Genomic DNA, 24,377 nt, shown 5'->3' with positions numbered 1-24,377 from the left:
TCTTAGAATATTTTCTGCAATTTTATGAATATAGTATTCTGTAGGACATCACTCTTATCTATAGTTAGTGTTTTTCATTAATTCTGCAGGGGAGCTGGTGTCCACTTAACCCCCTCCCTACCTAGCCAATTCTAAAGTGTGTGTGCGTGTGTGGGGGGTAAGGATGGTACCAACTCCTCCTTACAAATAGAATTAATGACACAATTTGCCATTGTTAATTTCATGTGTAAAAATTGAGTATTTTAGCTTTGTAGTTATGCAACTGGTATAATAATCAACTGTCCTCTTCTCAAAGCAATTTAGTTGTAGGTGTTATAAAACAATGCCATTAATTTAACTATCACCTGTGATCTGTGGAATTGCTCACCTCTAGCAGCCAACCTTACAATCCAGAGCATTTATTTTTGAAAAATCAAGTTAAAAGGCATAAGCCAAACAATTGTAAATATAATGAGAATAATAAATGCTGTTAAAAAGGTATATGCTGAAATATTTTCAATAAAAAGTCATGTTTATAGTGATAGTGAAATAACAGTGTTTATACTATGTAATAATACACAGTTGAACTTCCAGCTGTCAGCTAAGATAGTGTGCTGTTGCTATTTAATGATAACTGCATTTTCACCCTGGTATCTGAATGTGACTGAGGTAAAAATGTTTATTATTTTCAACTGTAGGGCTACATAATACTAGCCCAAGATAGTTGGGGTTGTGTAGCTTAAAGGTAAACCATATCCACAGACTCAAAAAACATGTTTATTTCATCATGGTTTGGTGTTTCCTACATTTTAACACCCCTCTGGGACTATTTACATGTTTTTAAATATTTTTATACGTAATTTCTGAGTCTGACCACATGGGGTCAAGCATCTTGAAGTGATCCTGATTGTTTAGTCTGCCTCTAGGTATCCCACAATGTAGGGCTTGTCTGTAAACAAAAATACGTTATGCAGGCCTCTTTCTTCCTAAAGCTCCTGTCACTGCATTGATTTTACATGTGTACACTGTTGTCTTTCAGTCAGTTAGTTTTAAGTAACATTTCATGCCTTTCAATGACTGTTTAAAACACAAACAGTGCAAATGCCACAGAACAGACTTTGGCTAAATTGCAGTCTTTTGTAAAGCCTGAATTGTACTACTTCGACTCATCTTCCATCCCCCTTCGCACCTAACTTCCCTAGCTGTCAAAGTGCTAAGGGTAATTAAAGCTGTTAGCTGCTGTGATTGACAGCGCACAGCAGGAGACTTGACTCGTGTACTGTTTCCTTGTTATAGCCTTTTCTTTATGTATGGGTAGGGGAAAAGGACCAGGAAGCTGTGACATCACAGCACAGGTGGGCTTTTAGGACAGCCGTGGTGATATCAGTTTGGGGAGGGAATTGGCCAGAAAACTACCTATATTCATTGGTCAGAAAACTACCTGTATTCATTGGTCTTGATGACATCAGTAAATTGGAGTCTGCAGCAAGCTTTTTCAGGGCAGGATAAAAGTATTTTGAAAGTAAAACCACCACAGTACAGTAAGGTACTGTTCTAGTGGAGAGAAAGTCAATTTAAAATATTTTAAACGCTGTATTGTTGTTTATTCATAGCAGGGACTGTAAATAGGGAGAAAAAAAGGATAAAGAAGTTGAGTATTTAACAGAATCCCGCTATTGTCCTCTAAAGGGGACACCAGTGTTTAACTGCTGAGCTAAGGAACTTCCTGTTCCTTTGTATATAATAGGATTCATGATAACATCTGGAAATACAATAAAAGAAAAAAAAAAGTAAAGTTATCTATCTCGCCTTCGTTCTTGCTGGTTGGGATCGGAGCCGATCCTCGGCTCCGACTCAGCCATCTTCAATAGCTCGAGAGCTGTTTACTGGCTTGAGGCTACCCCTTATCCCATAATGCCTAGCGATAGCTACCCAGATCTCGTTTGCTGCTTCAACTGTGAGGTGTCATTTTTCTGGCTCAGGCTTGTGTAGAGTTTTTTTCTGTGATTTTTTCACTAGAATTTAACTTTTCTAGTATTTTATTATCAACGATAGTTTTGTTTCTGTGATAGATAATTGTTTAGCTTATAGTATCCCTCCTTTTTGGAGAACTCATTTAACTTAGAGAGTTCTCTCCACCCCCAGCTCTTCTTGTCAGGTTAGCCGTTTAAGTTAGAGGCTTTCCTTCTGCTTTTTTCTTATAGGCTAGCCATTTAAATTAGGGGCTTTCCTATTATCTTTAAAAAAAAAAAAAAAAAAAAAAAAAAAACCTTTAGCTATAGTCTTTCTAATAGGTGTGTTTTTTGTAGACCCTATATTGCTTCTTGTTATTGTTGTTATAATTGGTTTTCTTTCTACTGTTAAGATTGTCAAAGGAATCCAAGGTTTCTGGGTACAAGAAGTGTGACTCATGCTGTCAGAAAATGTCTCTGACAGATGGGAACACTTCTTGCATCTATTGTTTAGGCACTGTGCACCTGCAGGACTCTTGTTCTATTTGCCATGCCTTTAGTCCAAGAGTCCTGCAGGAGTGCAAGAATAAGCTGATTCTTAGGGGTTTCACCGGCCAAGAGCACACAGCCTGTGAAATCCCCTAAATCCACTAAGCTGTCGGCTCCAAGTTCAGAGCCGTCTTTGGTTCAGGATTTACCTTCTATGTCTGTTCCGGCTGACACTGACAAGACAGTATCCCCGTCGGCTCTATCAGAGGCTTCGGAGCCGTCGCGGAGCCACAAGAGGCTGAGGTCCCCTTCACTAGAGTTGGTGCATTCGGCTCCTCGGTCTCCTTTACTTCAGAGCGAGTGTAGTCACGGATCCTCTCACTCCTCTCGATCCTCTAGACTGTCGGATCATGATGTGGAGAGAGTGGTCAGTAGGTTGCTAAAGTCGCAGGCACTAGCTAAATTGTTGTCCAGCCCTCCTCAACAGGTATCGGCTCTGTCCACTTCTCTCGATGTTCCTCCTCCAACTCCAATGAGTTTGGAGCCGGAGTTCATTGGGGTTCGAGTAGTGGAACAGTCGGCTCCGATAACTCTATCTCCTTCGGTTCCGACGTCGGCTCCAATTCCCTCGGTGGTACCTTCCATCGAGGGATCTGGGCGCCGAAGCTCCTTCATCGGCTCTGAGGGGGCGACTGGCATCAGACCCTTGTCCGACCCTGTTCTCCCTCTCGGAGCTTCGGCGCAGGCGAGCTTGGCTCCTACATCAGCCTCGGAGCCGTCTCCCTCGGTGCAGAGAAAGATTCCTATTTCTTCGGAACCGGAGCTTTCTCTGCATCATGGCAGGGATGCCTTCGATGTCATGCGGAGTGTGCTGTCCCCTGAATCGGCTCCACTATCAGCCCCACCGGCTACGTCCTCTGTAGTGCCTGTGCCAACCTCTGCTCCTCCTCCAGACCCTAAGCGTAGGGAACCGATGCTCCAGGACACCCCATTGGGTGCTTCCTCCTCTTCTGAGGCCTCTCCTGATCACTCAGAAGAGCCCCCTTGGAAGAAAAAGTGTAAGAGGAAGCACATTGACTCCCCCGAATCTGTCACTTCTGATACAGACTTAGATGATTCGGAAGGGTCCCCGAGATCCCCCCTCTGAAGATGTTTCCTTCTCGGACATCCTAGAAATGCTTAAGCAGAGGGGGAACTGGAATCCCCTAGCCCCTTCTGAGGATGAGTCTGTATTTCTGGATGCCTTCGGTCCCAGACCTTCCACCTCCTGGGTGTCTCCGCCTTTCGATCCACTTATGACAGTGGTGGCTCGAAAGGCTTGGTCAGCTCTGGATACAGTGGGACCAACTCCGAGGAGACCTAGTAAATTCATTACAGCACCCCAGGATAAGCAGTTCCTTTTGAAAGGTGTCCCTGTTTGATGCTATGGTGGTAGCAGCAGCCACCAAAAAAAGTTAGCGGAGACCTCTTCATCTGTCCATCCCCCTAACAAGGGGTCTAGGACGATGGACAGATATGGGAAGCGAATGTTCACTTCAGCGACCTTCTCTGAGGTCACTAAACTACCTGTGTCATTTTACCCGACCTCAAAGGGATCTCCTTAAAGAGCTCAGAGATGCCCTCCAAGATTCAACAGCTGAGGGAGCACAAGCCAAGGTAGCTTCCCAGCTAGCGACGCTTAATTCTGTTGTTAACTCCTCCATGAGGCTCATTTCCTATGCAGCCGATGGGGTGAGTAGAGCCACTGGTACCGGGGTGGCCCTTAAGCACGTGTGGATGCAGCTGTGCAACTTTGCGGAATCCTTTCGAGTGTCCTTCACCAACACTCCCTTTGATGGTTCCTTTCTTTTTGGACCACAGGTGAAAGACACTTTGACTAGGTGTGAGCAAGAAGGCAAGACTGTCTCTGCTGTGGGAGTCCGTTTTTCCACTCCCTCTAGACCTTGCCCCAAGGGTCAGAAGAGTGGGAAGATGTGGTCCCGTAAATCTCAGGGAGCCTTGCCTAACACACGTAGTGATTTTTTCCTCCAGAGGCAGAGGGGGGAACAATAATAATAGACGCCGCCCTCATGGCAGAGGGTGTCCACAGAACCAGGGCAACAGAGAATCCTTCTCTGATAAGCCCTTCCAGCATCCCTGACGGGTTGCCCGGCTGCTCAACTCTGAAGGCAGTCGGGGGAAGACTTTCGCTGTACCCAAAAGCCTGGCAAAGTTTAACACAAGACAGATTGGTACGGTCCGTTATATCCGGAGGTTACAAAATTCCCTTTCATCAACCCCCTTTACAGTCAAGGAAGACCCTTCCAGATGTTCCACCCAATCTGAAGGAGCAAGCAGTAATAGAAGTTTCAAAACTGCTAGAGAAAAGAGCCATCCAGGAAATCCCGGCAGACCAGCACGGATCCGGAACTTACTCAAGGTTCTTTTTAGTACCAAAAAAGACAGGGGACTGGAGACCGATTCTGGATCTCAGCAGACTAAACAGGTCTGTGCAAAGAACAAAGTTTAGGATGGTCATGCTACAGTCCATTCTACTCTTTCTGGGTCAGTACAATTGGATGTGCTCGATAGATCTTCAGGACGCGTACTACCATATAAAGATGGACAGGTGCTCCAGGAGATATCTTCGCTTCTGGCTGGGGGCCAGTCATTATCATTTCAGAGCTCTGCCCTTTGGTCTCACCACAGCCCCCAGGGTGTTCACCAAATGTATGGCAGTGGTCATGGCTCACCTGAGGCATCAAGGATTCCAGGTGTTTCCGTATCTAGACGACTGGCTCCTTACTGCTACCACCAGGCATCAACTCATACAAGCACAGGACTACACAATCACAATCTGCTCCCAGCTCGGCATTGCAATAAATTTCGAAAAATCTGCCTTGCTGCCCTGTCAGTCTATCACTTACATAGGAGCAGACTTAGACACAAGGGATATGTTTGCAGGGCTACCACTAGAAAGGGTGTCTGCAGTCCATCAGCAGGTACAGGTTCTGATGCAGAGCAAAAGGATCCAAGTCTGGTATGTCCTTTAAACTCTGGGTTCCATGGCAGCAGCCATTCTCCTAATCCCACTGGCACGCTTTCATATGAGAATTCTTCAGTGGCTTCTGTTTTCGCAGTGGTCTTTCCAAGAGCTACCCATGACTTACATGATCATGATCACGGATGCATGCAAAAGGCATCTTTCTTGGTGGATGGTCTCCCCACTAGTTACTCAGGGCAGACCTTTCATACAACCTCCTCCGGTAGCCACAGTGACGACAGACGCCTCCCTGATAGGGTGGGGGGGCATTATCTGGGCAGGACAGTCCAAGGCACGTGGCAACCTCACGAGTACCATCTGCACATGAATGTCCTGGAAATGAGAGCCGTGCTCTTGGCATTGCAAGCCCTTCAAGACTCTCTTCCTTCTAGGACCATTGCTATTCAAACGGACAACATGTCAGTGGTGTGGTACATCAACAAGCAGAGCGGAACCAGGTCCGACCCCCTGTGTCGAGAAGCACTCAGACTTTGGCAGTGGGCGATTTCCTCCCAACGTTTTCTGATTGCGACGCACGTCCCCGGGAGATCCAATGTCATAGCGGACAGGCTCAGCAGAGCTATTCTCATGCCTCACGAGTGGTCTCTGAATCAGTTGCGAATCTTGTTTTCCGCAAATGGGGACAGCCACTACTTCTCCCTTCTTCCGCTTCCGGGTCACATACCCAGAGACGCTGTAGTCCATGATTGGCCCCAGGGACTTCTTTATGCCTTTCCTCCTCTCCCCCTGATACCCAAAATTATACAGAAAGCAATATCGTTGGGTTGCAAAATGATCCTCATTGCTCCCTACTGGCCTCTACAGATATGGTTCCTGTTCCTGCACCGTTACCTTCTCGATCAACCCTGGACTCTGGTCCCTATTCCAGACCTCCTGGTTCATCAGTCAGGCGGGTTGCATCAATCCCTCAAAACTCTCCAGCTCACAGCTTGGTTGCTCCACTTCCAACCTTAGCCAGGCTTCCCAGCAGTCCGTGACATTATCGTCTCCTCTCACAAGTCTACAATGAGGAAAACTTATGCTAGCAAATGGAAACGTTTTTCTTGTTCGGCAAAGGCTAGGAATGTGGATCCCTTTTCAGCCCCAGTCCACGAAATCCTGGAATTCCTAGCACAACTGTTTCACTCCGGGTCCGCTTCTTCTATGATCAGGTACAAATGGTGGCCATTTCTAACTTTCATGTTGGTTTTTCAAACTCTAACATTGTCTCATAAGCTCCGTAAGGCTTTTCTGAGGGGGACAACTTCTTAGGCCTCCAGTGAGAGATCCCTCTCCTCCTTAGGACCTTAATTTAGTCCTAACCTCCTTAATTCTGCCCCCTTTTGGACAGGCAGCATCCTGCTCTATCAAGTTTCTATCTTGGAAGACACTCTTTCTGGTAGCTATTACTTCAGCCAGACGCGTCTCTGAACTTCAGGCGCTATGTGTTCGTCCTCCATACTTGGTTTTTCATAAGGACAGGGTTGCTCTGAGGACTAATCCTTCATTTTTCCCTAAAGTCTGCTCAGAAAATAATTTAAACCAATCTATAGATCGACCTGTGTTTTTCCTTAATCATACCAACAAGGCAGAGTACAAACTACACCAATTGGACGTTCATAGGCAATTGCGTTTTTACCTGCACAGAACTAAAGAAGTAAGCAAGTCGGACCAACTATTCCTTTCTTATGCCTTGGGCAAACAAGGTCTCCCAGTTTCCAAGGTAACCTTGTCCAGATGGTTGTCACACACTATTTCTTTCATTTATCAGTTAAGGAACAAACAGTTACCTATTAAACCGAAAGGTCATTCTAATAGGGCCTTGGCCACCTCTGTAGCCTTCCAGTCTAGGTTGCCCATGGATTCCATCTGTGCAGCTGCCACGTGGGCAAACCCTCATACCTTTATTTCTCATTACAAGTTGGATATGGTCTCCAGGAGCAGAGCTGACTTTGGTTCCACTGTTCTGAAGAGTCTGTTCCACTAAGCCACCCAGGATTTTAGGTGCTAGGGACGCTGTCCCAACCAGCAAGAATGAAGGCGAGATAGACAATTTAACATAAAGAAGTTATGTACCTACCATAACGTTCCATGTTAGTTGTCTTCATCTCGCCTTCCTTCTTGCGTCCCACCCTCCATCCCCCTGTCCTAGTGGATCGAGAGGAGTTTTTTTCTGTTTCACTGGCTGTGTGTTCTCTTGTTTAATCTATTGATTTAGAGAATATGGCAGGTACAGTCAACTGATTTCTTGACTGGTTTATTATGTTGTTATGTCTGGAGTTAGCTATTTCAAATGAGATCTGGGTAGCTATCACTAGGCATTATGGGATAAGGGGTAGCCTCGAGCCAGTAAACAGCTCTCGAGCTATTGAAGATGGCCAAGTCGGAGCCGAGGATCGGCTCCGATCCCAACCAGCAAGAAGGAAGGCGAGATGAAGACAACTAACATGGAACGTTTATGGTAGGTACATAACTTCTTTTTCTTGGCTAAGGTAGTGTATTATTACTCTTTATTAATAACTACATTCTATTCCTGGTATTGTAGGTACAGAATAGGACTGAGAAAAAAACTTTTATTTTAAACTTTAAGACAGGGGTGTCCAACCTTTTCAGTTGCAAGGGCCGCATTGAGTCAACAGAAATGGTCTGGGGGCAAACGGCAAGTGAGGACCAAAAAAAAAAAAGGTCTCACACTAGCTGAAGAGCAATAAAAAAAAAAACAAAAAAAAAACAGGTTTTATGCGGACTAATGTGGCTCTATTGTAGGTTAATTTGAACAATAAATAAATTAATAAACATAAATAAATTAATAAATGCATAATATTTGCCCTAAAATTCAATATGTGTGTGTGTGTGTGTGTGTGTGTAACCTGATGAACAATGGCACCACTACCGTCTGTGAAATTACTGTACGCATATCTCTTGACATAGTTTCCTATGCACGGTCTGAAAGTAAAAGCTGAAAGCATACTATCGAATGTTTCGTGTTTTCATTTTCATTCACATTACTAAATACCAAACATTACATACTGCTTGAAATGTTGCTCTATAAACACAACACACAGACCTTTAGGCAGCTTAACACCCCAGAAGACTGTCAGGAGTACAAGGACAGCACATCTGCACATTACTTAAGACAGCTAAGTACTTCAGTATGCAGGACTGTAGAACAAACATGAAGAATCTCAGAATTTTTTTTTTTTTGGCCAAGTGCTACTATACATTTTGCAGCTTATGATAACACAATTACATAACAGAAAGGCTGCAAGGAGATTTTTTTTCAGCAACCCTTGTAGGCTCAAACCCTTCTGGTCTGCTTTACATTTTTCTTTTTAGTACATAAAATAGTTTTCCTGGAATGTAGGTAGATGTACATGACAAAGCTCAAGTTTTACTTGTAATTACAGTAAGAGCAGCAACTATCATTTTCATTATTACGGTTCTTTAAACTAATACGAGGCTGCTCCTGACTTAAACACAGCAGTGGTTTGGAGAAAAACATGTCCTTCATTTACCTGAAAAGCAAACAAGAGATTCTTAACGTGAAGACAAGAAAGCCTCTGCTGTTTACACCATGTGTTCCGATTTCACTTCCTGACCTTATACCAGCTAACTGCCACTCCATACACAACCACACAGTCTATTTATTAAAAGTTTGTAAAAACTGTATATTCCACTATTGTGAGACACGCAGTTCCAATTAACTTGTTGCTGCTAAAAAATTTACAAACTGTTTTGTATTTCTTTATGTATTTTATTCTGAGCATCTCTATACCTTTTTCTATGGAGCAATTCTCAAAGTCTCTTCTAAAACGGACTTAGCTCAACATAAAAAATATTTTAGCTGTTAACACAATGACAGAATGTCATCATATCAAAGCCTAAATCACCAAATACAAACTAGTCAAATTTCTTTTGCCTTTTATTGAACAGGTCACTCAACAACTAGGCTTGTCTTTTCAGGAAAGTGGCATTCATTCAGACTAAGTGAAATTTATCCAGAGCACCAGGGAACCTCCTCTCCTCCTTTCAGCAACTGCAGTGGGATCTTTCTACATAAGCACGCAAGCTAGTCCTTTTTTTCTTTAATGTCAGACTGAAATATTTTTAGGCTCTGTATGTATGCTGTTTGTTTCTGAAAATTAGTAATATGCATTCTTTAAGCCGCTACGGCTATAAGCTCTAGTTTAGGGAGCATTCACAATGTCAAAAAAATACTTAGCTTTACTTACCTTTTGCTATGTTGTAGTGTAGTCGGTGTGTACTCCGAAATAAAACAAAATTAAATCCTCTCTTCCCCACGATCCTAGTCATTCCTTCAGCTTTATAAAATGACCGAACGGTGTTTTCGCGCATGCGCATACCAGCGAAAAGACGCTGGTATGAAAAAAACGTAAAAAAAAGAAAGTTGGCGCATGCGCAGAACAGCAAACCTATGCGGACGTGTAAACACACGGAAAAAAAGTGAAATTAAATTTTAATTTAAATTTAAGGGTCGCGGGCCGCATGGAAGAGCTCTGTGGGCCGCGGGTTGGACACTCCTGCTTTAAGATTATGTAAATACTAGCCCAGGGTAATTTGGGGTGTGTAATTTAGAGGCAACACCATTGGTGACTGTTCAGCTAGGAAATGCCCTGTTCCTTTGTGTATAATACGACTTGCATTAGTGACATTTTGCAAGCCAAGTAGTCAAGCAGAGCATGATGCAAACACACATTCTACACATCTTTTCACCTGTTAGCATGTTGGTGTGGGTGCTTTGGAGCGTAGCACTAAATTAATTTTTTAATGGTTGGCAGATGTGGAAGAATTTGAAACAGGCAAATAACTTCTTGACATCAGGGATTTAATAATGTCTAGCATGGAGTCACTAAATGTATATGTATTGAAAGATAAATTAATAAATGAATGCATTTCTTCCCAAACGAGCAGTCTTACAGATAAGTTTATTAATGAAGATATTTTCCTAAAGGGAATAATAGTAAATAGAGTAAATGTGGAAAAAGTAGGACAGAGCATAACTGGTAATAAGGGAGATGTGCCTTAGTGGATGAGACCATCAGGGAGGAAATAAATATACAGACAAATAGTCAAGTAAGCAAGGCTGGATGAATTGCAGGTCAATTTGAATAATATCGATGAAATAAAGTAATCTGCACAAAGTGTATATGATCAATCAAAAAAGGGTAAGTGATGAGGCAGTAAATAAGGGGAAAAAAGAAAAAGTGACTGATACTCAGAGAAACAGCAATAAATGAAGTTCTGTTTTGTTAAAAATTAATGATGAATATACTCGAGACTTAAAGAATGGCAATGGTTTAGAAGAAACAAATGCTTTTCTTTTACTGGTTGATTCATACCCAAGACAGCAAGTAAAACCTTTAACTACACTGAATAAAGAGTTTATTATAGTGACTTGTTTACAAGGTGTTAGATTGGTAGAGATTCCTGACATGTGTTCCAGGTTACTTTGTGACAAATTTATTTTATTTTATATTTGATTACCGGGTTGGTCTGACTTGGGCAATCAGGTGCCCGTTTTCAGCAGAGACCCGGGGAGAAAAGCTCCACATATACGACAATCCTAAAAAATACAAACGCTCCACATATGTGATAAAAATACAAAAGTCAGAGATGAGTACAAATTAATAGAGCAAACAGTAGTATGTCGTAGCATAGTATGATAAGTTACAGAAGTGTACAATTTGTAGTGTGCAGTAGTAAAACAGAAAATATAATGTATTTGAGTAAGAAAGTGCAGTAATAATATATGCAGTTATATACATATATTTAAAAATACAATTCGTTATGGTAGTTTTTTTTTCTGTGTGTTTGACCTTTGAGTAGTGCCACAGGAAGATTTATCTGTATGGTGGTAGTAGAGCTAGCCATGGTCAGTACAGGTACATTGCCAGATGAGATTGAGGTGGCCTTTTAACTGGATTTTAATGATGGTACTGCTGTTTTGCAATCTGATATCTGGTGGAAGAGAATTCCAGATTATAGCAACTACGTAGAAGTAGAGGGATTCACCAGCACTGTGTCTACACTTAGCTACTTCAAGAAGGGCTTTGTTTGTGGAACTTAGTTGGCGAGCATAATTGTAAAAGTTGAGTAAGCCTGAGAGATCAGGAATCTTGTTTGGGTGGTACAGCAAGTAATGAGCCATGGTGAGTTGGTCATAGTTTAGAAAGTCGGCAAATTCTAGCCAACCTAATTGTTTTAGTGTGACAATGGTGGGAACGGAAATTAGAGTTGGTTGCAAATCTAGCTATTTTATTATAGCACATGGACAATTTATGTTGGTCTGTCTTGTTAAGGTTTGTTAATACAGGGGATGCATAAAGCAATGTAGAGAGAAGATGAATTCTGGATATAGTAATTTTGTTGTTTTTGGTTAGATAGTTTTTGCAGTGGTATAGAGTTCCAAGTTTTTTATGGACTTTGGATATGGTTTGTGCTATATGTTTGTCAGACTTTAGGTTTTGGTCAAGTATTACACCAAGAAGTTTGATTTGTGATACTGGGGAGGATTTGTGTGTTATTGGCAGAATTGATAGAGAAAAGAGTAGAAGAGTCAATCGTTTTGGTAGGGTGGAAAAGAATAAGTGGATTTTTTTAGTGTTAAGTATTAGTTGTGAGTTTTTTAACTAGTTTTCAATATTGGAGAAGGCCTCTTGGGTTTTAGTCTGGAGTGTGGGGGCTAAGCAGATCAGTGTAGTATCATCTGCATATTGAACTATTGTATCTTGCTGGGTGGTGGTGTGGAGGGTGTTTGTAAAGATTTTAATAGTAGGGGTCCCAGTATGGATCCTTGTGGTACACCTACTGTTACTGGGGGAAGGGGGGGGGGGAATTATGCCACTTAACTGCTTGTTGGCAGTTGAAGGGGTAGTCTTGAAACCAGAGCAACGAGGGGTTGTTTATCGAGTTTGGCTAAGATAGTAAGTAGTTTGCTGTGGGATACTGTATCTAATGTTTTGGACAGATCAAGAAAGGTGGCAGACACTAGGTTTCCTTGGATCCTATATTGATTGACAATATTAAATGATATGAGTGCTGTGGTGGTGCTATGGAATGGGCGAAAGCCGTGTTGATGAGGAGACTATTTGTAAGTAAATGTACCATTAGCTGAGAATGGATACATTTTTCAAGGATTTTTGATAGGGGGATAAGATAGTTATGGGGCGGTAGTTCGTAAGTTCAGTTGAGGGACCACCTTTGTGTAAGGGTATTATGTAAGAGACTTTCCAAAGGGCTGGAATTGTATGCTCATTGATAGACCGATTGATAAGTATCGAGATGGGATAAGCTTTAGCACTAGCGGCAGTTTTGAGGTACTCTGCAGGGAGTTTGTCGATTGCCCAGGTGGTGGGCTTTAGTTTAGTGAGGTGCTTATATATTGTGTTGGTAGGAACTGGTTTGCAAATGCAAGTATACAAACGTACTAGTAATGGCCTAGACAAATAATTTAAATAGTGTTCCCTTTAAATACATGAAAGATTCAGTTACAAAAAATTATTGTTCTCTTGTCGACAGCAACAACAAAAAGGCAAAAATGGCCTTTGGTGAAATACCTCCATGCTCAGCATATACCGATTATGCCTTAAGTAAGTCTAAGATCTTTATTTAATACTACTTGGCACTGGCTGAAAAGATAATGTCACATGTGAGGCTTTAAAGCATTTGAAATATATGAATAAATTGTTTTGGATTATAAAATGTTTGCAAGAGATAGTCTGGAGTTTTTTTAGAATGCCTAAATGTAGCAGAAGTGAATGTAGAAGTGAAAAATCTAGTAAGAGTTATAAAGTGTCTATATGCAAATGCATGCAGTTAAGGAATAAAAAAGAAGGGTTAGAACTTTGTATACAAAATTATGGGTTTCATATTATAGTTATTACTGAATCATGGGTCACAGGACATTTAATGATGCCTGATTTTACTAAATATAGATGTTAAGTTGTCAATCTCGCCTTCATTCTTGCTGGATGGGGTTCGGAGCCGATCCTCGGCTCCGACTCGGCACTAGCTTTAGCTCGAGAACTCCTTTTACCAGCTCGAGGCAACCCTATATCCCATGATGCAAGGCGGAACTACCTCAGATCTCGTTTGCCGCTTAGCGAAAGAGGTCTCCTTTGCCAGCAGAGGTAAGTTTTTCTTGTTAAATAAGAAAAAAGTTAGTTAGGGGTTTAATTTCCCTACAGTGTTAGGTTAGCCTGTATTTAGTACAGCCCACCCTATTCCCTTCCTTTTTTAAACTTTTAATATAGTTTTTTCAGTGAAAGTTTTAGTCAGGCCTAGTTCCCCAAGTTATTCCCTTCCTGTGTGTCTGTGTAGGGATTAAGTTGTGTGTTTGTGGGGACTGTTTGTGTATATCCTTTTAGGATGTCTAGGGAAGGCAAGGTCTCAGGCTTCAGAAGTGTGACCAGTGCTGTCAGAAAATGTCCCTGACAGGCGGTCACACTTCTTGTGTGTATTGCCTGGGGCCTTTGCACCTGCAGGACTCCTGTGCGTTGTGTCATGCCTTTAGCCAGCGAGTCCTGCAGGAAAGGAGGAACAAACTGATCCTCCGAGGTTTGTTGAAACCTGAAGGTTCTCCTCCTAAGCAAGGGGCAGGAAAACCTCTTAAGCCACCGAAGGCTCAGGCTACAGTGTCTAAGCCTCCTCCGGTGGCTCCGGCTCCGTCGGAGCCGATATCGGCTCCGGCTGGAACCGATGCTTCTTCTGCCAGAGTAGTGGGTTCGGTGCGGCCGGCTCCGATACCCTGACTACTGTTGCCTTGTCGGCTCCGGCTGGAGCCGACACTTTATCAACATCGGGCCGAGAGATCCTCGGCTCCATCTGGGGTTCAAGGGACTTCGGCTCTGATGGCTCCGGCCCAAGAGATCCCGGTCCCCGATACTAAGTATCCACTCGGCTCCGGGGTCTCCTCTTTGTCGGAGCGGAGCCATCGGAGCCGATCTTGAGATCTTCCAGGCTGTCTGACCACGATTTGGAGAGGGTGGTAAGCAGGCTGTTGAAGTCTCAGGCACTGGCCCAAATGCTCCATAGCCCGTCTCAACAGACTTGGCTACAGCCCCAATTCTTGAGATTCCTCCTCCGACTCCACACCAGAGTTCGGGCGGAGCTTCTTGGGACAGCGACTGTTTCTATGCGGAGCCGATACATCCTTCGGCTCCGTCATCCTCGGCTCCGATCTCCTCCTTGAGACTTTCCTTGGAGGATCCGGTCGTCGGGTTTCCACTGTCGGCTCCGAGGGCTAGTGGCATCGGACCCTTGTCCGACCCGCTCTCCCTCTCGGAGATTCGGCTTTGGTAAGCTCGGCGCCGACATCTGCCTCGAGCCTTCTCTCTCCTTGGAGCCGACCATTCCTGTTTCTTGGGCGGGTGTGTTCAGGTCTCCCGGGAGAGGAGCCTTTGAGGTGATGAGGAGTGTCCTGGCCTCTGAGCCTGGTCAGCGGTCTATCCCTCTAGCTCCTCCCTCATCAGTGCCTGCAGAAGCCTCTTGCCAGCCTCTTGCTCTCAGGCCCAGGGATCCATCGCCCAGGTTTCCCCACTGGGAATTTCCTCCTCTTCCGAGGTTTCTCCTGATCCTGCAGGTGAACCCCTCGGAAGAGGGCGGTAAGAGGAAACACACAGACTCCCCTGAGTCTACTACATCTGATACCGACTTAGATGAGTCGGAGGGTTCCTCACGGTCCCCCTCTGAGGATGTCTCATTTTCAGACATCCTTGAGCTCCTCAAACAGAGGGGGAATTGGCCCTCCATTGACCCCTCCGAGGATGAGTCGGTATACCTGGAGGCTTTTGGATCCCGACCCTCCACCTCCTGGGTGTCTCCGCCTTTCGACCCACTCATGCAGGTAGTGGCTCGGAAGGCGTGGGCGGCTCCAGATTCTGTGGAACCTGTCCCCAGGAGACCATCCAAATTCATCACGGCCCCTTCGGACAAACAGTTCCTGTCCAAAGGTGTCTCTGTGGATGCTATGGTGGTGGCGGCCACTAAGAAGGAACTGGCGGATCCTTCAGTACCTGTCCATCCTCCTAATAAGGATTCTAGGACCATGGACAGGTATGGAAAGCGGATGTTTTCTTCAGCGACCTTTGCAATGCGTTAAGCTGAATTACCTTTGTCACTTCACCAGGCTTCAGAGATATTCTCAAGGAACTGGGGAAGTAGACCAGGATCCTTCAGCTGCTGGGGCTCAGGAAAAGATTGCCTCTCAGCTAGCTATCCTGAATTCGATATCTAACTCCTCCATGCGGCTCATATCTTATGCAGCCGATGGAGCGAGCAGGGCAGGCACAGGTGTTGCTCTTAGGCGCCAAGCCTGGATGCGGCTGTGTAATTTTGCGGACCCCTTTAAGGCGTCCTTCACCAACACCCTTTGACGGTTCAGCTTTGTTGGGACCTCAGGTGAAGGATACTTTGACTAGATGTGAACACGGCGGTAAAACTCTTTCTGCCGTTGGAGTCCAGTTTTCCACTCCTTCTAGTCTATATCCCAAGGGTCAGAAGGGGAAGATGTGGTTCCGTAAAGCCCAAGGAGCTACACGGACACACGTGGTCAGTTTACCCCTAGAGGCAGAGGGGTAACAATAATAGACGCCGCCCTAGAGGCAGGGGTCCTCAGAACCAGGGCAACAGGGAGCCACTTCCTGAGAAGCCCTTTCAGCATCCCTGAGGTGTTGCCCGACTGTCCACCCTTGGAGGCAGTCGGGGGGAAGAATTTCGCTGTACCCAGTAGCCTGGCAATCCCTATCACAAGAGAAGTGGGTACAGTCGATTATATCCGAGGGTTACAAAATCCCTTGAAAGGTTTCCGTACCTCTACAATCCCTTCCAGACATCTCACCCGGTCAAAGGGATTTGGCAAAACAGGAAGTTTCAAAACTCCTGGGAAAAAGAGCCATCCAAACAGTGCCGGCAGACCAAGTAGGATCCGGCTTCTACTCAAGATTCTTTTGGTCCCCAAAAGGGCGGAGATTGGAGACCAATACTAGACCTAAGCAGACTAAACAAGTCTGTCAAAAGGCAAGATTCGGATGGTCACGCTGCAATCCATTCTGCCCTTTCTGGGCAAGGACAACTGGATGTGCTCGATAGACCTTCAGGATGCGTACTATCACATAAAGATTCACAGACGCTCCAGAAGGTTTCTCCGTTTTCGGCTGGGAGCCAGTCATTACCAATTCAGAGCACTGCCCTTTGGCCTCACTTCAGCCCCAGAGTGTTCACCAAATGCATGGCGGTGGTCACAGCTCACCTGAGACGTCGAGGATTCCAAGTGTTTCCTTATTTGGACGACTGGCTCCTCTCCGCCACCTCCAGGGATCAGCTTCTTCGGTCCAGAGATTACACCTTACAGCTTTGCAAGAGTCTAGGAATTTCGGTGAATTTGAAAAATCCTCTCTGCTGCCTTGCCAATCTATCACCTTTATAGGCAGAGTTAGATACCGTCAAAATGTTAGCCAGACTAACAAATCAAAGGATTCTGGACATCCAGAAATTTGTTCAGCTTCTGTTACAAAGCAACAAGGTCAAAGCCAGGTTTGTCTTGAAGGTTCTAGGCCTAATGGCTGCAGCCATTGTTCTTCTTCCACTAGCTCGCTTCCACATGCGTCTCCTGCAGTGGATGTTGTTCACGCAGTGGTCGTACCACGATCTGCCCATGAGACACGAGATCTTAGTGACACAGTCTTGCAGGGCTCATCTACGATGGTGGGTATCTTCCCCTCTTCTTCAGCAGGGCCGACCATTTGTTCCCACACCTCCAGTTGACACAGACACCCCGGATGCCTCTCTGACCGGGTGGGGGAGCCATTATCAGGGCAGGATGGTCCACGGGACGTGGCAACCCATAGAATACCACCTGCACATAAATGTCCTGGAGATGAGAGCAGTGCTTTTAACGTTGCAAGCCCTCGGCGACTTTCTTCCCACAGGGACTATTGCAGTACAGACGGACAACATGTCCGTGGTCTGGTACATCAACAAACAGGGCGGAACCAGGTCCTATCCCTTATGTCGAGAAGCTCTCAGACTTTGGCAATGGGCGATCTCTTCTCAGCGGTTTCTGATAGCAACGCACATCCCGGCAGGTCCAACCTATTGGCGGACAGGCTAAGCAGATCTATTCTGATGCCTCACGGTGGTCTCTCAATCAGTCTGTAGTGGATCAGATTTTTCTGAAGTGGGGCACCCTTGTTGCGATCTTTTCGCTACCCCTCAAAACAGCAAGTGCCCAGATTACTTCACACTATTTCCTCTTCCAGGCCAACCCTTGAGAGACTCTCTAACCCAGGATTGGCCTCGGGGACTTCTTTATGCTTTTCCTCCCTTTCCATTGATTCCACAAGTCATTCAGAAAGCCACCGTTTTGAGAGCTAAATTGATCCTCATTGCTCCATATTGGCCTCGACAAATTTGGTTTCCGTCTCTACATCATCACCTTCTGGTGCAGCCCTGGCATCTGGACCCAGTTCCGGATCTTTTGATCCACCAGTCGGGTCAGCAGCACCGAGCCATTCATTCTCTCAACCTCACTGCTTGGTTGCTCCACTTCCTTCCTTAGCCAGGCTACCAATGATTTCTGACTCAGTCAGAGACATTTTAGTGTCTTCTTTAAAGTCGTCCACTAGAACTGTTTATGCTAGCAAGTGGCGACGCTTTTCTATTTGGGCAAGCGCCAAAAATATTGATCCTTCACGCTCCTATACATTCTGTTTTGGATTTCCTGGCGGAGGTTTTTCATTCAGGATCGTCATCATCTACAGTCAAAGTACAAATGGCTGCTATTTCCAAATTTCATGTTGGCTTGCAGGACAATAACATCATGTCTCATAGGTTATGCAAAGACTTTTTGAGAGGAGTTTTTCTCCTAAAACCGCCTGTGAAACATCCTCCTCCGCAATGGGATCTGAACTTAATGTTGGCATCCCTAATTCTACCTCCTTCGAACCGTCTGCTACGTGTTCTTTAAAGTTGTTGACATGGAAAACTATATTTTTGCTGGCTGTTACTTCTGCAAGAAGAGTTTCTGAGATTCAGGCCCTCTGTATTCGTTCACCTTATCTGGTGTTTCATAAGGATAGGGTTTCACTCAGGACTAACCCTTCCTTTCTTCCCAAGGTTGTATCTCAAGCCAATATTAACCAATCTATTGATCTACCAGTTTTCTTTCCTAACTATTCTGACAGAGCTGAACAGAAGCTGCATTTTTGGATGTTCATCGTCAGCTCAGGTACTACTTACATAGGACTAAACAACTTAGAAAATCAGACCAATTGTTTGTCTCCTATGCAGGAAACAGGTTGGGTCTTCCAGTATCTAAAGTGACCTTATCTAGATGGTTGACTTCCACCATTTCCTATGTGTACTCTCTAAGGGCAAACAACTATCTTCTAAGCCAAAAGCTCATTCAACCAGGAGTCTATCCACTTCTGTAGCCTTTCAGGATAGACTTCCCATTGACACTATTTGTGCAGCAGCTACTTGGGCCACGCCTCATACTTTTGTGTCTCATTACAAGTTGGATTTGGCCTCCAGAGATAGGGCCAGTTTTGGTTCCACTGTTCTCAAGAGTCTGTTCCATTGAGCCACCGGGATACAGGTGCTAGGGCCGGTCCCATCCAGCAAGAATGAAGGCGAGATTGACAACTTAACATTTAGAAGTTATGTACCTACCATAACGTTCCATGTTAGTTGTCTTCATCTCGCCTTCTTCTTGCCCCACCCTCCTTCCCCTGGCCTGGACAGATCCTGGAGAGTTCCTATTAGATTGCTTCCTCTGGAGCATTGTTATGAGGACTTCTTTTAGGAACCATGGTTCCTAATTATATTAGGATAAGTCTTTAGCAGGGTTAGTTAGCTGCCAAACGAGATCTGAGGTAGTTCCGCCTTGCATCATGGGATATAGGGTTGCCTCGAGCTGGTAAAAGGAGTTCTCGAGCTAAAGCTAGTGCCGAGTCGGAGCCGAGGATCGGCTCCGAACCCCATCCAGCAAGAAGAAGGCGAGATGAAGACAACTAACATGGAACGTTATGGTAGGTACATAACTTCTAATTTAATAAGATCAGATATAAAAGATGATGGCGTATTATTTTTAATTCACGCTTCTAGCATAAGAAATATGGAATGAGTAAGTTTAACTGATGAAGTAATGTGCAATACACTAGAGAACATAAACCTCCTGGAGTGATTGTAAATTAATTGTTGCATAAAGAAAAACAAACTGAATATTTTAGAACATCAGTCCTTTTTGAGTACTACTGAGGGATGTGTAGATGGGTTGTCTACTATTATACTCCGAGATTTTAATTACCCATGTATCTATTGGAAAGATTGCCAACCTAATAAATTTATGGATTCTTATTTTCTGGCTATATTGAATGAAATTAATTTCACACAAAAGGTTCTGACATAGTTTCATAGGCAGGTACTAGGCTATTGACCCTAGGGCCTATATAAGCCTAGCCAAAAAGGTACACTGGATTTCGCCACCCAAGAAAATTATTTTCCTGTGCCCCTGTCGAGCAGAGCCACAGAGGGTGATCCCTGGGGTGAATTTCCTATTTCCTATCCAATCATAAGATTTTTCTTGAAGAGTGCTATTGAGGAGCTTTGTTTGATATAGATAGGTAGTTTGTTCCAGAGTATGGGAAGTCTCTGGGACAGGAATCTATACCTCCACATATTGGATTTACTATTGGAAAATAAGGTTTAATAAAGAATTTAAAGGCATCTCCTCCAGTAGGAATATTGAATCATAAAAGCATTTTATTTGATGCAACAAGCACTACAGGAAATGGGAGAAATTATGTGGTGCAATTTGAAATGGCTGTATTTGGATAAAGTGCAGAAAGAATTTAGTATTGTCAACTGGGGTGGTCCTCACTAATGTGCAGCAGAAGAATGTGGTTGGATTAAGTTTAAAAATGTCTGCTATTTCCATCTAATAAACACAAGCATTAGATTAACTAAGAGTACAAGAACTGAGAAACCATGGTGGATTAAATCTCCCTTATCAGATTAAGGTAAAAACTACGTTACTACATTGAAAAAATGTAAGACTAAATGAAAGATGCCTAGATGAGATTACTAAAAAGTTTAAACTAGTTTTAACTAGTAGGAAAAAAGTATGAAAACTTCTTGGTTAAGATTTCTGATAATAAGCAGTTGTTTAAATATGTAAAGGGTAGGAAAAATATAAAATAAATTATTGGTCTACTTAAACACATTTTGCAGCTATTTACAGAGGGGAGTGACATGGCTGAAGTATTTATTGACTGATTTTCCAAAATGTTCCTATTACAAATCTGCATGAAATGCATTTTATGGAGTTTACAGATTGTATTTCTCCAATAATAGCAGAAGGAGATATGGCTTTATCAATAAGTCAGGTTTAAAAAAAAACAGTTCATTGGGGCCTGACAAAATGTCTGAACAGTTCATCAGGCCAATTTATGACGTAATTGTATGTCCTTTGACATGCGTAGACTTTTTGCCAGTACACTGTTATTACCTAATGACTGGAAAAAATCATACATAGTTATTATATTCAAGGGAGAAAATAAATCAGACAAGGCTAACCTTATAAGTCTTGCATCTGTGGCAGAAAAATGTTTTGAGAGGTATACGTTATAGGTGCTTACTAAGAATAATAATTGTTAAATTAATATAATAATAATATTAAAATAAAAGAGAAATCCTCTCTCCAGGTTATAACTTACTTACAGTTATAACCTTTTCAGACACCATTCCCAAATTTTCAAATGCAGAAATTCTGATCTCCTTCCTTAAAACGAATACATCCAAAAACGTAATGCTTTATTGTTATATACATCCCTCCAGGGCAAAACATTCCAATTCTTGAGGAAATATTAGCTTGGGTTTCAGACTCTGTCCAGAATGAAACGCTCATACTAGGTGATGTTAACAGAGACTGGCAGTCTCTCCCTTCAAGCAACCCTACGAACAGCAATTACAGCATAAATCTCTTTGGCTTCACCCAACAAGATATGGTAAAAATAACGCTGAACAATCCATCCAGGATTGGATATTAGTCTGTAGCCCTTCAAACTACTACTTCTCATGTGGTACACTCTCAGATTCTTTAAGTGACCATCTTGCAGTCGCAGATTATACTTATAGGGCCTGCATGCAAGTAAACCAGGATCATAAACTATTAACCACCCAAAACCTTACAAAATTTACCCATGGAATTTTCACTCAATCATTAAACACCATAAACTGGGTCCTTCCTACAACTTCTTCCCCTTAACAAAGCTGTCAAAAGCTTCAGCACACTATTCCTAATGATTCTATTACCCCACTGCATACAAAACAAATTAAACACAGTCCTGCCCCTTGGCTAAGCAAATCCTTCAAACTCCTTATGAAAGAAAGAGATCATGCATGGAGTTCGTGAATCAAGAACAAAAATGAGTGTAACTTGCAACTGTTTAGACAACTTCATAACCAAGTTAAAAAAAAAACTCATAAAAAACAAAAAGCTATACTACAGTTTTTCTCACAACATAAACATAGCCCCAAAAAATTCTGGGCAACCATCTCTTCCCTTCTCAACCCAGGAACTAGGAAAAAAAAAAAAAAAAAAAAACCTTCTCCAGACAATACCCCACTACAAACTGCAATCGGCTTTAACAACTGCTTCATTGATTGAATAATTAAACTCGTCTTCAAGTCCTACTGCTCATCCCCACACTTACAAGTATATTCCACTAACTTCTCTGCTTCCTACTTCCCCCAATATTTTTCCCCTAAGACTCATCCAAATTTACATGACCGCCAGTTGTTTCATCCAGCATCTCATCTGCCCTCTTCCAACCCATCCTCTTTTTCCTTCCAACCTGTTCCTACATCTCTCATAAATAAAAAAAACACTACTCAAACTTAAACCCAGTTCAACATCTGTTGATAATCTCCCCCCAGAATACCTAAAACTTGCTGCTGATGCCATAGCCTTTCCAGTCAGTATTCTTATGAAGAGATTCATAGCAAAATCTCATGTTCCAGACCTATGGAAAGATCTTGTATTTTACCACTGCATAAAGGTGGTAACTCTACTGAAATCACAAATTTCAAACCTATAGCCATACTGTTACCACTCTCAAAAATTCATGAAGAATGTATTCATCATCAGATATTGCAGTATCTCCTACATTATAATCTGCTCTCTAATACCGAACATGGTTTCTGACGAGCTCACAGTACTTTCACAGCCCTACTATCCTTCATTGAGAATGCTAATAAAGCAAGAGACTCTGGCAAACTAGTATCCGCTCTGTTTCTAGACCTCTGTAAAGCTTTTAATATGATCTCTCACTCTGGACTTCTCACTCAGCTCTCCAACCTTGTCCTATCAACCCGCTGTATTAATTAGTTTCATAGTTATCTCACTAGGAGACATCAGTCAGTAAAATGGCAAAGGTCTGCCTGAATAGGTGTCCCCCAAGAATCTATACTTGAACCTTTACTCTTTAACATTTATATCAATAACTTACATACAGCCTCCAGACAAGGTACTCTACTTCACTATGCAGATGACTCCACCTTAATGTGCTCTTCTACCAAACTAACATACTTGCAACAAATTATCCAACAAGCTTTCACTTCTGTTGCAACTTGACTCACAAAAGCACAACTCCTACTCGAACCAAACAATGCTAAGCTCCTCCTCTTCACTCCTAAATCACTAACCCCAGACAATACTCTATTTGAAATTTTTTTATTAAATAATACAAAAATTGAAAGAGCTCCCCATACCAAGTTACTAAATGTAGCAGTCTGACCTACATATTTAAATTTGTATTAAGAAAGCACACCAGAAACTAGGCTCACTATACAGGAATTAACGATTTCTGAATACATTTTATAAAATCACGCTAACCAGGTCATACCTCCTACCTTCACTGCTTTATGGAGCCCCAGTTCTGAACAACTTACCACATTCCACAAAAAAGTTAGAAAGCTGCTACAACAAAATTGCAAAATTCACATTAAGTGCTCAGCACTCATCACATCACTGTAAAACTCTGCATTCCATCAACTGGCTTGAAATTTCCAACCTTCTCTCATCACCAATCGTAACAGCACACATTATCTATAAATCTTTATGCTATCTAGCCATCAGTCGTTTATTCCACAAGCGCATCCCAAACAGAAATCTCACATCTGGAGACAAACGACTCCTCACCATCTCTGAACCTTCCATTTCCTTCAGACAAAACTCCTGCTCTGTTGCTAAAGCTTGGACCACCCTGCCCCTTAACATTAGAATAATCACAAAACGTTTGTCTTTTAAATCCTCACTAAAAGAATACCTAAGTAAATCATGGATTTGTTCTTGTTCCAGTCCTGGATGAAACGAACTATGTGTGCATCCTTTGTCTTTCTTCTGCCCTTCTCTCGGCTCTTATTTTTCTTTTCACAACACTCCCTCTCCATGCTACTCTATATTAGAACTGATTTCTTCCATCTTTGAATCCTCACCAAAATAATACTTAACCTACTTTTGAATCTCTCTCATTCCAGTCTAAGGGGTAACCAACTACGTACGTATTCTATTTCTTTCTACTGCCTTTCTCTCTACTTTCTTCACTTTTATTTTCCACTCCTCTCGCTCTCTCCATTTGCTCAACTTCCCCCACCTTCTTCTTACCAGCCCATTGCCTTATCTGTTCTCTGCATCTTTTGCTTCTTACATTTATCACTGCCTCTTCCTCGTCCTTCACAGAGCTGCAGCTACCTATTCATCTATTTATTCTCTCTCAACCCTTACCTCTAAATCTTCTCTCTCTATTAGCTCAATTAGGTCTTTCTGTCTAATATTTACTGTAAATCTTTTGAGACTCTGACACACCCATAATAACTAAATGTTGACTTAAAATGTTGTATTCAATCACTTGCTC

At 43.0% G+C, this 24,377-nt stretch overlaps 1 protein-coding gene across 1 annotated transcript in view; it reads left to right on the top strand.

Moving 5' to 3' along the window:
* ADCY6 (adenylate cyclase 6) overlaps positions 1–24,377 on the top strand; it is a 1,739,117-nt gene that overhangs the window by 1,152,191 nt on the left and 562,549 nt on the right. The gene's annotated exons all lie outside the window — the stretch shown is intronic.

This window comes from Protopterus annectens, chromosome 9.part0 (assembly GCF_019279795.1).
Source record: "Protopterus annectens isolate FY-2018-M chromosome 9.part0, PAN1.0, whole genome shotgun sequence".
Classification (NCBI taxonomy): Eukaryota; Metazoa; Chordata; order Ceratodontiformes; family Protopteridae; genus Protopterus; species Protopterus annectens.
The sequence above is the reverse complement of the archived record's forward strand: the minus strand, read 5'-3'. Positions and strand labels throughout refer to the sequence as shown.